Raw genomic sequence first — 12,713 nt, 5'->3', positions numbered from 1 at the left:
TATTTCCTATCTTAGTTAAGAGAGTGGGAGGGTTTCTCAGAGTCCTCACTGCTAATGAATTCCAATATTCTACACTAAGAACAAGTGTAGTCATAGAGAAAGCATGCTTACAAAAACTTCCATGTTTCCTATAGATAAATCACCTATGTAATATGGAGATTTCAAATAAGGATCAGTGGAAAAATTTGATACCCAGGAAGGAGTACAATTTGCCTCAAAGTAATTTCCTCAACCCACAATCAAAATATTTAAGGTGTTACATGATTTTGTCCTTGATGTAAAGCGTATGCCTATCCACATAGGCGCATAGCCCTTTGTTATTCTGTTAAATACAATTAAATATGAAATTTCACAATAAAATTGGGAATAGGAGTGATGTTTACTCTATAATTACTCGTTTAATATCTATCACTTTACTTTTTTAAAAAATCTCTCTTACTCTCAAGGAAAGAAGAGACTTTTTCTTATCAATAGTATATGAGGACAGGTATTATCTTTTACTTTCAGGCCAAAGTGTAAGATGGGTAATCAATTCCTCACATGTTTGATATAAAAGAAATCTACCTAAAAACCATAAGTTAAGACAGAAGTCCATAGGCTGAGAAAATGGCTCTTTCCAGAAACTGCTTGTTTCACAAACATGAGGAACCCCACACCTATAAACTCCCAAGAGTGGTGATGCACACATGTGAACCTAGCCTGGCCCTTGGGACACAGACATAAGCACAGACCTGGATGTCACCACCTGGTCAATTGTTCTTAGTTGATGGGTCCTAGTTTCAGAGGGGGCACATGGAGAGAGGGAGAGGGAGAGAGAGAGAGAGAGAGAGAGAGAGAGAGAGAGAGGGAGGGAGGGAGGAAGAGAGGCTGACTGACACAGATACAAGAATGAGGATATGAACTCAAAACTCCAAAGCTATTAAAACACACACACAAACAAACAAAACCCAGATGAATCTAACTTGTGACAAGTTGACAGAAACAAAAACTAGTTAGGACAACATTCGTATACATCACACACACACACACACACACACACACACACACACAGACAGAAGATGGACAGGTGGGAGGGGCTAAAGCACAACTGCTTTTGGCATGAAGGATGAAGAACAATAGAATTTGAAGGGTTCCGCATTGCTTATGTAGGCCAAGTATTAGTATACTTATAATTCCAGCAGTCAGAGGTAGAGGCAAGCATATATGGAGTTCAAAGCCCACTTAGGCTTGAAGTCATACTGAACTACCTGGGACCCTATATTAATGAAACTAACCGAGCAAGCAGACAAACAACATTCTGAGTGTACTTTCCTAATAGTCACTCTGTGGCTGCAGGGATCACCACGTTTTGAGGGCAGGCAAGTGAGGGCTGCTTCATCTGTGTTTGATGGACACATTTGTAGTCACTCACAGTTGGCTACAGCCCTGCTGCATACTAATTATACTTGTCATGGAGACATTGTAAAAACATCAGCATCCCACTAACTACTCAGGCAATTACAAGCAGTGGCTCCATCTGAACATATTCCCCTCATACATGCATAAACAGAATTCTATACACAGGGGTTGGAGAAATGGCTCAGTGGATAAGAGTATTTGTTGCTCTAGCAGAGGACCCAGTTTCAGTTCTCAGCACTGGACCCACGTAGTGGGTCACAACCATCCATGCCTCCAGCTCAGAAGATCCAGTGCCCTCTTCTGAACGCCATGGGCACAAGGCACCGATGTGGTATACATATATAGACAAAACATGTATGCACATAAACTAAATATTTTTTAAAATGTTAAAAAATTTTACATGTATTTATTACTAAAGAAACAAATATACATTTGCACATTTTCACTGTGATTCCCACTTTTGCATTGTATAAATGTATTTAAACAATGAATGACATTGCATAGATATACACATAAGAATAAGCTAGGAATTTCATTGTTTACATGACAAACCTTTACATAATGTGCTATATAGATAACGAAGTAGATTTTTCCTTATTTTGTAATTTTTCCTTAAGCCTCAGTTTGCTAGAGGAGATAACACCTAGAAATTGTGCACCACTAGGATTCTGATTAAATGAAATCAATATACATCAAGGATTTTAGAATAAGCAAAGTCCTCTTGGACTTTCATAACATTCTCTCTAAAGTGTGATTTGTTTGTTTGTTTGTTTGTTTGTTTTTTACCTGGACCATATATCAGCTAAAATCACACATAGCAAGAAACTAATGGATCTGGAATTCAAATGTAGGTCTTGATCATTAGCTGGTACTATACATCCATCATGGGTTAAGTCCCTACGCTGGCACCAGAACAGTGACTGAAACACTCAGCATGCTCAAATTAAAATACAGAAGTAGACTGTAATAAATTTCTTACTGTGCGTGAATGTGATCAAGGGAAACAATGGAGAGATGAAGCATCCAGAAACTCAAAGTAACAGAGTAATTTTGAGGTGCCTTAATTCTGAAGTGTAGGGAGAAAACCAAATATGAAGACAAACAGGAGCCGCCTGAGGTCAAGAAGACCCTTGCTCAATACAGGATGGAAATGACCATCCTGAATGCTCTCTCCTCCCAATGGAGGAAGTCTAAGATTCTTTATAGGCACCAAGACCACACATCTGAAGACATGGGGCAAATAACAGGAGTTTATGCATCCATCCAGGTTAACACCCCAAAAAGGCTGGTATGGATACAGAAGAACAAAGAGACCCACTCCCTACCTATGTGCTAATCACTTTTGTAGAAAAACCATTTTTGAAAAATGGCATTGCAATAAACTTCATCATTTTTTGAGGAACTTTGAAGTGTAATTGAAAGTTAATTTGATAACTTGCTGTCCTTCCTCTAAGTGCCACCAGGTCTCTCCCTCCAGGGAACATGGTCAAAAGTGAGGCATCAGAGTATGTGAGAAAGTAATATCCCACTCTCCACTCTTCTGTGGAGAATGTTCTGTCCATTGGCTAGATCTGGGTAGGGGTTTAAGATTTACCGCAGGTTACCAAGAAGAGACTTGATACCCTATGAGCATATACAGGGGGAGGTAATCCCCCTCAGGAACAGGAACAGTCATAGGGGAGGGGAATAAGGGGAAAATGGGAGGGAGGGAAGAATGGGAAGATACAAGGGATAGGATAACCATTGAGATGTAACAAGAATAAATTAATAAAGAAAAATGAAAAAAAAAGAAAAAAAAAAGAAAGTTAATTTGAGGCAAGGAAGGTAGCCCAGAAGGAAAAAAAGGTAGGAGTTACCAATTCCCGGTTGGGCAAAATGGCTCTGGGAGATGAGATGCTAGAATTCATGCACATCTTCTTCCGGGGCTGCTCTGACCTCAGCATGGTTACGCACACCATCGTGCGACAGAAATTCCTATCCCAAGTGGGTTGAGATCATCTTGACTCTGAGGAGAAGCAGGCACTGAAGAGGATGGTGGAGGAGGAGCTGCTGAAGATGCAGGCGGATGCTGGTACCAGGGAAGGGAACGAAAGCTAGAATTTATCAAAGTGAAGAGGTCTCCTGCTCGCTGCGGTGGCCCAGAGAGAAAAACACTCTGCTTCAATTCAGAGTCGGAACCCAGCTCTACATCATCCAGTTCGGACTGCTCAGGATCCCAGACAAAAATCAGCATGACCAAGAAGGCATGCCCAAGGCTGAGAACATGGATGAAGAACAGCAAACAGGCCTGGTTACAAAGATGGGATCAGAGGAGAGCAGCGAGGAGGAAAGGAAGGGCTCTGTCAGATCAGGTGAGGTCCAGAAGGAAGAGAACACTACTGAGGAAGAGGGTGCTGTGGAAAAAGAACAGAAGGGTAGGGCTAGAAAGAAAGCTGGGGCCAAGAAGAAGCAAGCAGCATGCCAGGCCTCAGCAAGTAAGCAGGCTAAGGAAGAGAGGGAAAGCAGCGGGGGATGGGGGTGGGGGTGGGGGTGGGGGGTATGTGTACAGATAGGAGCAAAGGTGGAGGGCAACACAAGTGCTAAACCACATGCGGAAAGTGAGGACAGTGAGGAGGAGATGCTAGCCAAGAGCAAGCGCAGGGAGCCCAGGTCCAGAGGCAGCAAAGGAGAGAGAACGAAGCATAAGCAGAAAAGCAAGACTGCCAGGCTAACTGAGGCCTTGGAGACAGGCAGTGGGGAGGAAGAGAAGGAAGGGGGCAGGTGAGTAGTGGGGACAGCAGTGGGGAGGAAGAGAAGGCAGCAAAGAGAAGGAACAAGGAAAGGACCCAGCCTGAGAGTGGGAGAAGGCAGAGTGCAAGCAGTGAGGAAGATGAAAACAGTATGCAGGTACAAGCAACTGCTCAGCAGCATAAATGGAGAGAGTGATAGGGAGGGCAAAGCGACTGACTCCCAGGCAGGAGGGAGCACCAGAGAGGAGAGGAGGAACCATTCTTCCAAGTAAAGCCCCAAGAAAGGCAGAGCACGCAGTTCCTCTTCCTCTTCAGATTCAAGTCCAAAACCCACAGGCCAGAAGGTTACCTGGCTCTCGTCGCTGTGGAGAGGACCAGCAGCTGTAGTGAGACTAAAGCTTATGTTCTGGTGTCCATGGAAACTTCAAGAAGCTGCTGGGCTCCTGTCGCTCTCACAAGGAGTGCCTGAGTGTCCTCAGGGCTGAACTCTGGGCCTGAAGGGCAATCCTTCCTTAGAGAAGTGTCCGACCCTGGAGGAGCAGCGGGAAGAGGCAGCTGAATTGGCGTCTTTGAGTGTTGTCAACATCATCAGCAGTTCAGGCCGACCACAAAGACGAAATGCCTGGAACCCTTCAGCGGAAGGAACTTCTGCCAGGGGAGCTTCATCATCGAACTCTGGACTCAGAAGAGGAACGGCCATGCCAAGCACCTCCAGACTGGTCCCATATGTGTGGCATCATCAGCAGTGATGGTGAGAGCAGCTGAACTCCATGTCCCAGGATGCACCTTACTCTGCTATACAAGAGCCTGCAGTGCTAAAGCAGCTTTCCAACACAACTAGAGGCACGGTGGTTTTAGCTGTTGGCACACTACTCAATTTTATGTTCTCTAAAGTGGTTGTAGGGTTGGGTGGTTGTTTGTTTTGTTTTTAAGGACTTAATTAAAAATCATTTGTAATTAAAGAAAGAAAGAAAGTTCATTTGAGCCATGTCCTAGGCAAGGGACTTGTATATCAATCAGAGAACAGAGCTGGGAAGGAGAAGGAAGAGCCTTCTAAAAACTATCAACAGTGTGATTTGGGGGAAATGAGCTTTAAAGAGTGGGAAAGAAACAACAGAGAGGACATATGGCACTGAAGAAGTTTGATTCCTTGATGGAAAAAGGACAACCGAAAGCCAGTCACGAACGCAATAGACCTTAAATGCAAGGGAAAACGTCTTTCACAGTGTAAAACGTGTCTGCGTCAATGAACAGTGCTTTCTTGTTCTACAAATAACAGTTCAAGCAGAATTAAAATTACATTGAGTGAAAATATGCGTTAAGGTGGTTCTTTGTTTTCTTCAATTCCTCAATTCAGTCCAGGTGCGGCTCCACGCTATGGGGAACAGTGGGCACCGTGGAAATGATTGAAGCAGAAGGAGAAACTATAGGTCAAGTCAAGAGATTACAGAAGTGACTCAAACATCAGTTCCCTTGCATAATGCCAGACTATGTGCTGGAAGAGTGAAAGCAGCTACTCCATCAGGACGTTAACACTTTAGGAAAGAGTGGGTTTGCATCCAGTCCAGTATCTCACCCTGTCTACAACCAGACCTGCGCAGCTGTACTTTTCCCTTGTAAAACTCATCATTTTCACCTGAGGCCTCCTCACCTGTTCATGATTACATGTTCTCAGCCAGTTCAGTCATCCTCCAGAGTGTTACTCCTTTAGCCACACAATGTTAAAATGATCTGTGTTTGTTTTGTCGGCCACGGCAAATTCTCCAAACCAACTTGCTGTGTCTCCTTGGAAACACTGCTGGGCATTCTCAACGTAAGAGATCCCAGGTACCACTGCTCCTTCTTTCAGTTCTCCCGACCCCTTCCTCCTTTCCTGGTATTTTCATGAGTTCAATATGACCATGCAATTCTCCTCCCAGAATCGAGATGCTCATGCTGCCTGAGAAGAAAGAAGTATCGTTTCCCATGGAAGTGCTAAAATAAACTCCATTCTTTATGTTGAATGGTTGTGTGTTGTACGGCCCAGAGGTATCAAGGTATATGTATGTTTCTCTAGATATTTAAAAGAAATGAAAATTAGTTAATTTAAAGGATGGATTTGTGTTGTACTTTAGCTTTCAGACGAGACACTGGATCTCTCCCTTCTCAGTACTAACGTTTGTAATAGCAAAATCTGTTCTATTTCTCATCAGCTACCCACTGGCATGTTAGTTTGTCCACAATCACTCACTGCAGTGTGATGTGTGATGCATCCTAAGTTATACATTTATGTTGTGGGCACAAACTTATATTTCTCCAGAATCCACAGAGGGTTCCAGCACAGACTTTCTGAGGGTTATCTGAAGCCCTAAATAAATGCTTTTAATATTGGTGAATAATCTAAATAATTTCCTAGGAAAAGGTACATACATCTCACTTATTGGGTCCTCCTTCTGTTTATGTATTTGTTTCATAAACGCTAATTGGTTCAGTGTACCACTGCAGCCTTCTGAGCATAGAATTTCACTTGAAACTGGTTAATGAACAAAAGACAAATTTGTGACAGAATAGGGCCATTTTTTTTGCCATGTTGCAGTGTTACCAAATATTGTTTTCTGTTCCTGAATAATTGCAATACACTTGAAGATCAAAGTGACAATAACCAATTGGTTGTGGCTTATTTTCTGAAACTCATTGTAGCTGGGTGTTCCTGTCACCCTGACATCCATGGGAGGCCGGAAGTTTAACAATACAAACCGAGGAAACAAAAGAACCACAGCTTAAATTGATCCATTTAGAGTTTCCTCACCCACTTTTCTTATGGGTTAGGATTTCCATGGCCTGAGGCTTTGTTTTATTTGCTTGTTTACTTTGACATTACCACAGATCAGAGTTGTATGGTGGCCTGAGAGGATCAGTTAATTCAATGCATCAGTTATCATAATAGAGGATAGTAAGAATTATTAACTGTTGCCATTATTTTTTCCTGTGGACCTATATCATCAGACAAAGCCAAAGGTCGTATGTATCTCAGAAAAACAGTTTTAAATGCAAAAGATAAAGCACACGGGATTCACAATGGAATCCAATATACTGACTGATGATAAAAACCAAAAGGCTTAAAATGTAGATGGATGATATAGCTCGGTTGTAAAAAACTGGCCAAGCATGCCCGAAGCCCTCAATGTGATACCTAGCATCATAAAAACACCCTAAAATGTTATCCCTCACTTCCACAGCATTGCTCTCTGGCCCCCATATACACATGAATCTGTACACAGATGTACAAAATTATTAAACAATTATAGTATAGATATTTAAAATGCATTATTCAATAAACTGATAAGTATGCATAATTATTATATTTTAATTTACTATATTTTAAAGTGGGTAAAGAAATCCTTAATTTCAGTTAAAATTTAGTAAAAGGAATATATATATATATATATTTTTAGAATCTATGGACCCAAAATTTAAAACAACAAATAAACACTTGTGTATATCATACTGGTGGCAAGAGAAAACTTATTTGAGATGTTAGAATCCACACCTGACTGATGCTCTGGTCATGTCCACTTGCAAAAAGCCTCTTTCCTACAGCTACGATGGAGGTAGAGTGAGCCCTCCACACAGTCTGTCCACAAATCTCTAATTCTCTTACAGGCTGCTTACTGCCCAGGTTGCAGGAGAATAGTTGGCACCATTTTTTCCTTCCCAAGGAGGCTGACAGACTCCAGGACAGCCAAGGTGACATATCTCCCCATCCATGTCATGGGTACAGCTGGATGAGCCTTTCCTCTTCACTGTCCCCACAACCTTGAATTTACACATTCCTGCTTGGCAATGCAAGATTCATGCCTTCTTGCTGCCTCCTTGGAATCAGAGACATCTGGACCAAAAAAAAAAAAAATATCTTCTACCACTGAGACCTGTAAGAAGGGACTCATCTTCTGGCTTATGGGTCTGAACTCTCACCAGAGCCCCAGCCATGCTGTCTGTCTGTCTGTGATATTAATGCCTCATCTCACAAATCTCTTACCCAAGAGGACAAACCTTCTCAGATTCTTCCTCAAGCCGCAAACCTGAGATCTTCCATTGGATAATTTTAGAAAACAGCTCAACCTATTGAGGCCTATGGAAGAATAATATATACATATACATAAATACATACACACACACACATACACAAAGAGAGACAAAAGCAGGGAGACTTAAAGAGATAGACACAGAAATTTAAATGATACTGTGAATAAACCTTATTATCAGTTTAGTCAACAAAAAAAGAATCATTGAACTTATAATTTCCCAAATGCTGATTGATCTTGCTGCCACTGAGCTGGCTAATGTCTTGACCTAAAGTTGATGTTCAGAAACCAGCTTCCTATGTAGAACTGACTGGTGAGTCTAAGGAAGAGCGTAGCACTAAGACTGGATTCACAGCTCCTTCAGTCCAGCAGGCAGGCTCTGTGAGCTCAAGCATGCACAGCTTCCAGCTTTTCATTGTGTTAATAGGGAAATGGGAATTCTCTCTGTGTGTTCTTGGTCTCGTTAATAAAAGAATGTAAGAATGGACTCAGAGAAAAAAGCTCAAGAACAATTTTAATAAAGCTTAAAAGAAAAAGACAGGGCAGGGCAGGCTAGCTGGAAATCTGTGCAGTTGTTGAGAGGAAGAAAGTAGAAAAGAGGATGTTAGGGAGCCACGTTGTTTGTAATTAGTCACAGGGATGGATGAAGGGGAGATAACTTTACAAACTACAAATAAAAGAGTGAGAAAGCACAGAGAGTCTGAGAAAGCATGCCCAGTCTTTCTTTCTTTCTTTTTTTTTTTCCTGAGACAGGATTTCTCTGCGTAGCCTTGGTTGTTCTGGACTTGCTTTGTAGACCAGGCTGGCCTTGAACTCAGAGACCTGCCTACCTCAGCCTCCCAAGTGCTGGGACTAAAGGTGTTTGCCACCACCACCTGGTTGTATGCCCAGGCTTTGACAAGTAACTACAAAAGGAAAGGGAAGTAAGAAGACAGTTATGCTTTTCTGAGTAAGGGCTCATAAAAACCTACCGGCTTAGCCGGATACATAGTGGTAACCCAGGAGCACAGAAAGCTTGCATTCCAGGAAGGGAGTCATCCCATCTCTTAAGTATGGTTTAACATGAATCAGAATTCCTGAGGGGGAGTCTTTTGGCCAGGTGACTGACTCGCCCAACTGGATTAACTGTTAGGGAAAGAGACAAAGGTATGTCTCCACACAGAGGTAGATTCCATTCTTTTGACCAGAAAGTTCCTGAGTGGATCTAGAAAGTTCAACAGAAGTATATTTCAGAGTTAGCATCCTTTGTTTGACTTTAGAGAAAAGAATTCCAATCCTAAGTTCTTAAGGGTAAATTGGTACAGTGAGGAGGTTGTTAGTCACTGTCTCTGGCATCAAGCCCCTGTACTCAAATACCAAGCAACCAGGACTTGCCTTTCTCAGTTCTGAGTTTTTCTGACTCTAATTATAATAGCCAGGGGTAAGATAAAGAGGCCATCAAAATATCTGTGTTTCATACACATATATGGCACATTACTTAACTTGGAAAGGAGTTAAAAATTTCCAACTGCTCCTTCAACAATCTCCTTTTACTTAATGAATACAGAAAAAAAAATTAAAGACTTCTAATGGCATTGCTATACCCATCAGTAAGTGCATGGCTCGACCCTCAGCAGAGAAGCTGCTTCTCAAAGTAGATGGGGAGTGACATAGACTCCCACAGCCAGACACCATACAGAGTGAGAGGCTTTAGAACACTGGGCCCTAAAATGAGAGGTCTGTACCACACCCATCCTCCCAAGGCTCAAAAGTATATGTGGAAGTGGGGGCTAAAAGCTGCCAAATTTTAAGAACCAGAGGTAGACAACCACTTTCAAATGAAAATTTAGTTCTCTCCAAGGGAATCTCAATAGGAAAATTAACTTAAGTGTAGGCTGCATGTCCTGCTGTAGATGGCCAACAGGCTGGAGAGATGACTCAATGGTCAAGAGCCCTGGCTGCTGCTCTTCCAGGGGTCCTGAGTTCAATTCCCAGGAACCACATGGTGGCTTACAACCATCTGTAATGGAATCTGATACCCTCTTCTGGTGTCCACAAAAAATAAATGAATAAATCTTAAAAAAAAAAAACAAAAGAAAAGAAAAGAAAAGAAAAGAAAAGAAAAGAAAAGCAACTCAATGACATCTTTGGCGGTTCCTTGTCTCATAATGTTGTATCAAGGCTTTTTTTTTTACTTTTATTTTTTATATTTTTATTTTCATTTTATTTTGTTTATATATCTTTTCCTTTCTCTTTTTACCCTAAAGGTCATTTGGGTATATATTATAGTTTCTAGTTTCGTGTTTTTATGGGATTCTTGAATGTGTGAATGGTTGGGTCTTCACATCCATACCTAGTATTTGTATTTTTTTTTTCTTGGGTTCTTTTCCCTTCTGTTTATTTTGTCCTTTTCTAATGTGTTAGTTTTTTTTATCTTATTATTTATTATTTTACTATTATCCCTTAAAAGCCTATTTTCTAATTAAAGGGATCTAGATGGGAGAGGAAGTGGGGAGAACTAGGAGGAATAGACGGAAAGGAAATTGTAATAAGGATATATTATATGAGGAAAAAATCTATTTCAAATAAAGAGAGGGAAAGAGACATAGGTGGTAGATGATTTTAAAGAAACAGCATTTTCCGGACATGACAGGACTGGTGTACGTATGAACTCACAGAGACTGTAATAGCACAAGACCTGCACAAGTTCAAGCTAGGCAAAGTGTCATGAGAAGGAACAGAAAAGACACAAAGTCCCATCCTTAGCGAAGAAGCTATTTGCAAATGGATGGCACTGGATATAAGGACCACAGTCCAGGAAAGGCCCATTCTCAGGGATAGTAGCACACACAACTGAGACTCCATGCTTCCTAGTCTCTTTTTGTGTTTGTTGTTGTTTGTTTGTTTGTTTGTTTGTTTGTTTAAGAAAAAGAAAGTACCTGAAGTTCTGTCAATAGGAAATGAGGGAGGACCTGGGAGGGCATGTAGCACAGAAAAGAAAATGATCAAAATATGCAGTATGAAATTCTCAAAGTGTAACATAAAAATTTACCCCTTAAGGAGAGGGTTTTTTAATAAATAGATGAGTATTTTTGAAAAAGACGCTCTCAAACAAAGTATCTTTAGAGTAGTTGCCATATCACAGTATTCAATAAGTGTTTATTATGTTTTTCTCAATAATAACAACTTGCTAAAAGGCAAAGTAACCAATCTGAAAGCTAAGCAGGGAGGAAGGGGTCACTTGTCACCGCCTCCTCGCCTGTCAAGCCACCCAAAATATTATGCTCTTGCTGTTTTGTTTAACTTGGGCTGAGTTCACTTTGTAGAGTAACAGGGAGGGAGCCTTGGGCTCATTAAGAAGAAACTTCAAAAACCCTCTGGCTTTGGGGCTTTCTTGTGTTATTCCACCTCAAACCAGAGGGTATGAAAGATGGGAAGATTAGAGAAGGTTTCCCCTTGGCTGTTCTTTTACTGAACGGCTCCACAAATGCCAATTGAAATAATTATCAAGCCATTATGATGATTTGCATTAAAAATGGTAACTTAAGCAAGGCTTGCCCATGTGTGCAGGGCAGCTGGGGGAGCAGCATGTAAGGTTACAAAAGAGCCATTGAAGCCTTAGCAGCTCCTTGGCTTCCTGGTGGTTACCACACAGCAGTTCACAAAAAGGTTATTCTTCCAGCTCTATTTATACTCTCAGTGGTTACCCTTCATGCACCAAGCACGCCCATTCCAAGTACTGATTCCTGCCTCTGCCCAAATGAGCTTCTGGAGGTGATGATGCAATGCCCCACCCAGGCAGAACAAGAGGCTTCTCAAGAGCACTTCCTTTGCCAGGACCATGAACATACCAGGGGGGCTCTGAGTACCAGTGTTGTTCTGTTTTAAATTTGTATGTATGTATGTATGTATGTACATACGTATGTATGTATGTATGTATGTATGTATGTATGTATATTTTTTTGCTTCACTGTCTCATATAGGCAGAGACTTATCCTTGTTCCTCCATTAATCTCTATATTGGAGTACAAGGCAGGATGACTTGGGCATCAAACTTCAAGTTAATTTGTCCATTTGTTTCTAGAGGTAGGTAGAAGACACCTTATAAATAAACATCTGTAAATGATGGGTCTATGAGCATCTCACTCTGCTGGAGGAAAGATCTGGTAGACAAGGGGAATGCCAGTGCCATAACCAGCCTAGGAATCAGCTCTGCAACCATCAGTCGAGAGACCACATAGCCCTGATGGCCATCTCACAAGTTATTGTTTACATTGTTTTTTTTGCAGATGACCAAGATATGGACCAGTTCCAGAAAACCAGCATCGCTGATCCTCAGGCCTATTGTGTCCAAAATTACCCAATTACTATTCTAAGCCTAGTCTGCACAAAATTGCCCTAGGGGATCAACCAGTATTGGGTTTCATAGGTGCCATCCCAGAACTGTGATTCAACAGATTTCATGCTGAGCCACTAATCTGAACTTTAAGAAAACCCCGGGGCAGTTCTGATACAGAAAGGGGAAAGAACACTTCTCTTATGG

At 41.5% G+C, this 12,713-nt stretch overlaps 1 long non-coding RNA gene and 1 pseudogene across 2 annotated transcripts in view; one reads left to right on the top strand and one right to left on the bottom strand.

The window, feature by feature from the left end:
- Positions 1-4,573, bottom strand: part of LOC311595170 — a 20,681-nt gene extending 16,108 nt beyond the window's left edge. Inside the window, exon 1 of the long non-coding RNA XR_014778341.1 lies at positions 4,477-4,573. This is a non-coding gene — a long non-coding RNA (uncharacterized lncRNA). The remainder of the gene's footprint in view (positions 1-4,476) is intronic.
- On the top strand, positions 3,274-5,096 carry LOC311595169 (HIRA-interacting protein 3-like; annotated as a pseudogene). The gene is made up of 2 exons: positions 3,274-3,748; positions 4,628-5,096. The product of its transcript is annotated as an HIRA-interacting protein 3-like (transcript).
- The last annotated feature ends 7,617 nt before the right edge of the window (positions 5,097-12,713 follow it).

This window comes from Acomys minous, assembly GCF_964271855.1.
Source record: "Acomys minous genome assembly, chromosome: 3".
In the NCBI taxonomy this organism is placed as follows: domain Eukaryota; kingdom Metazoa; phylum Chordata; class Mammalia; order Rodentia; family Muridae; genus Acomys; species Acomys minous.
Note: the sequence above shows the minus strand (reverse complement) of the source record. Positions and strands in the feature narration are given on the sequence as shown.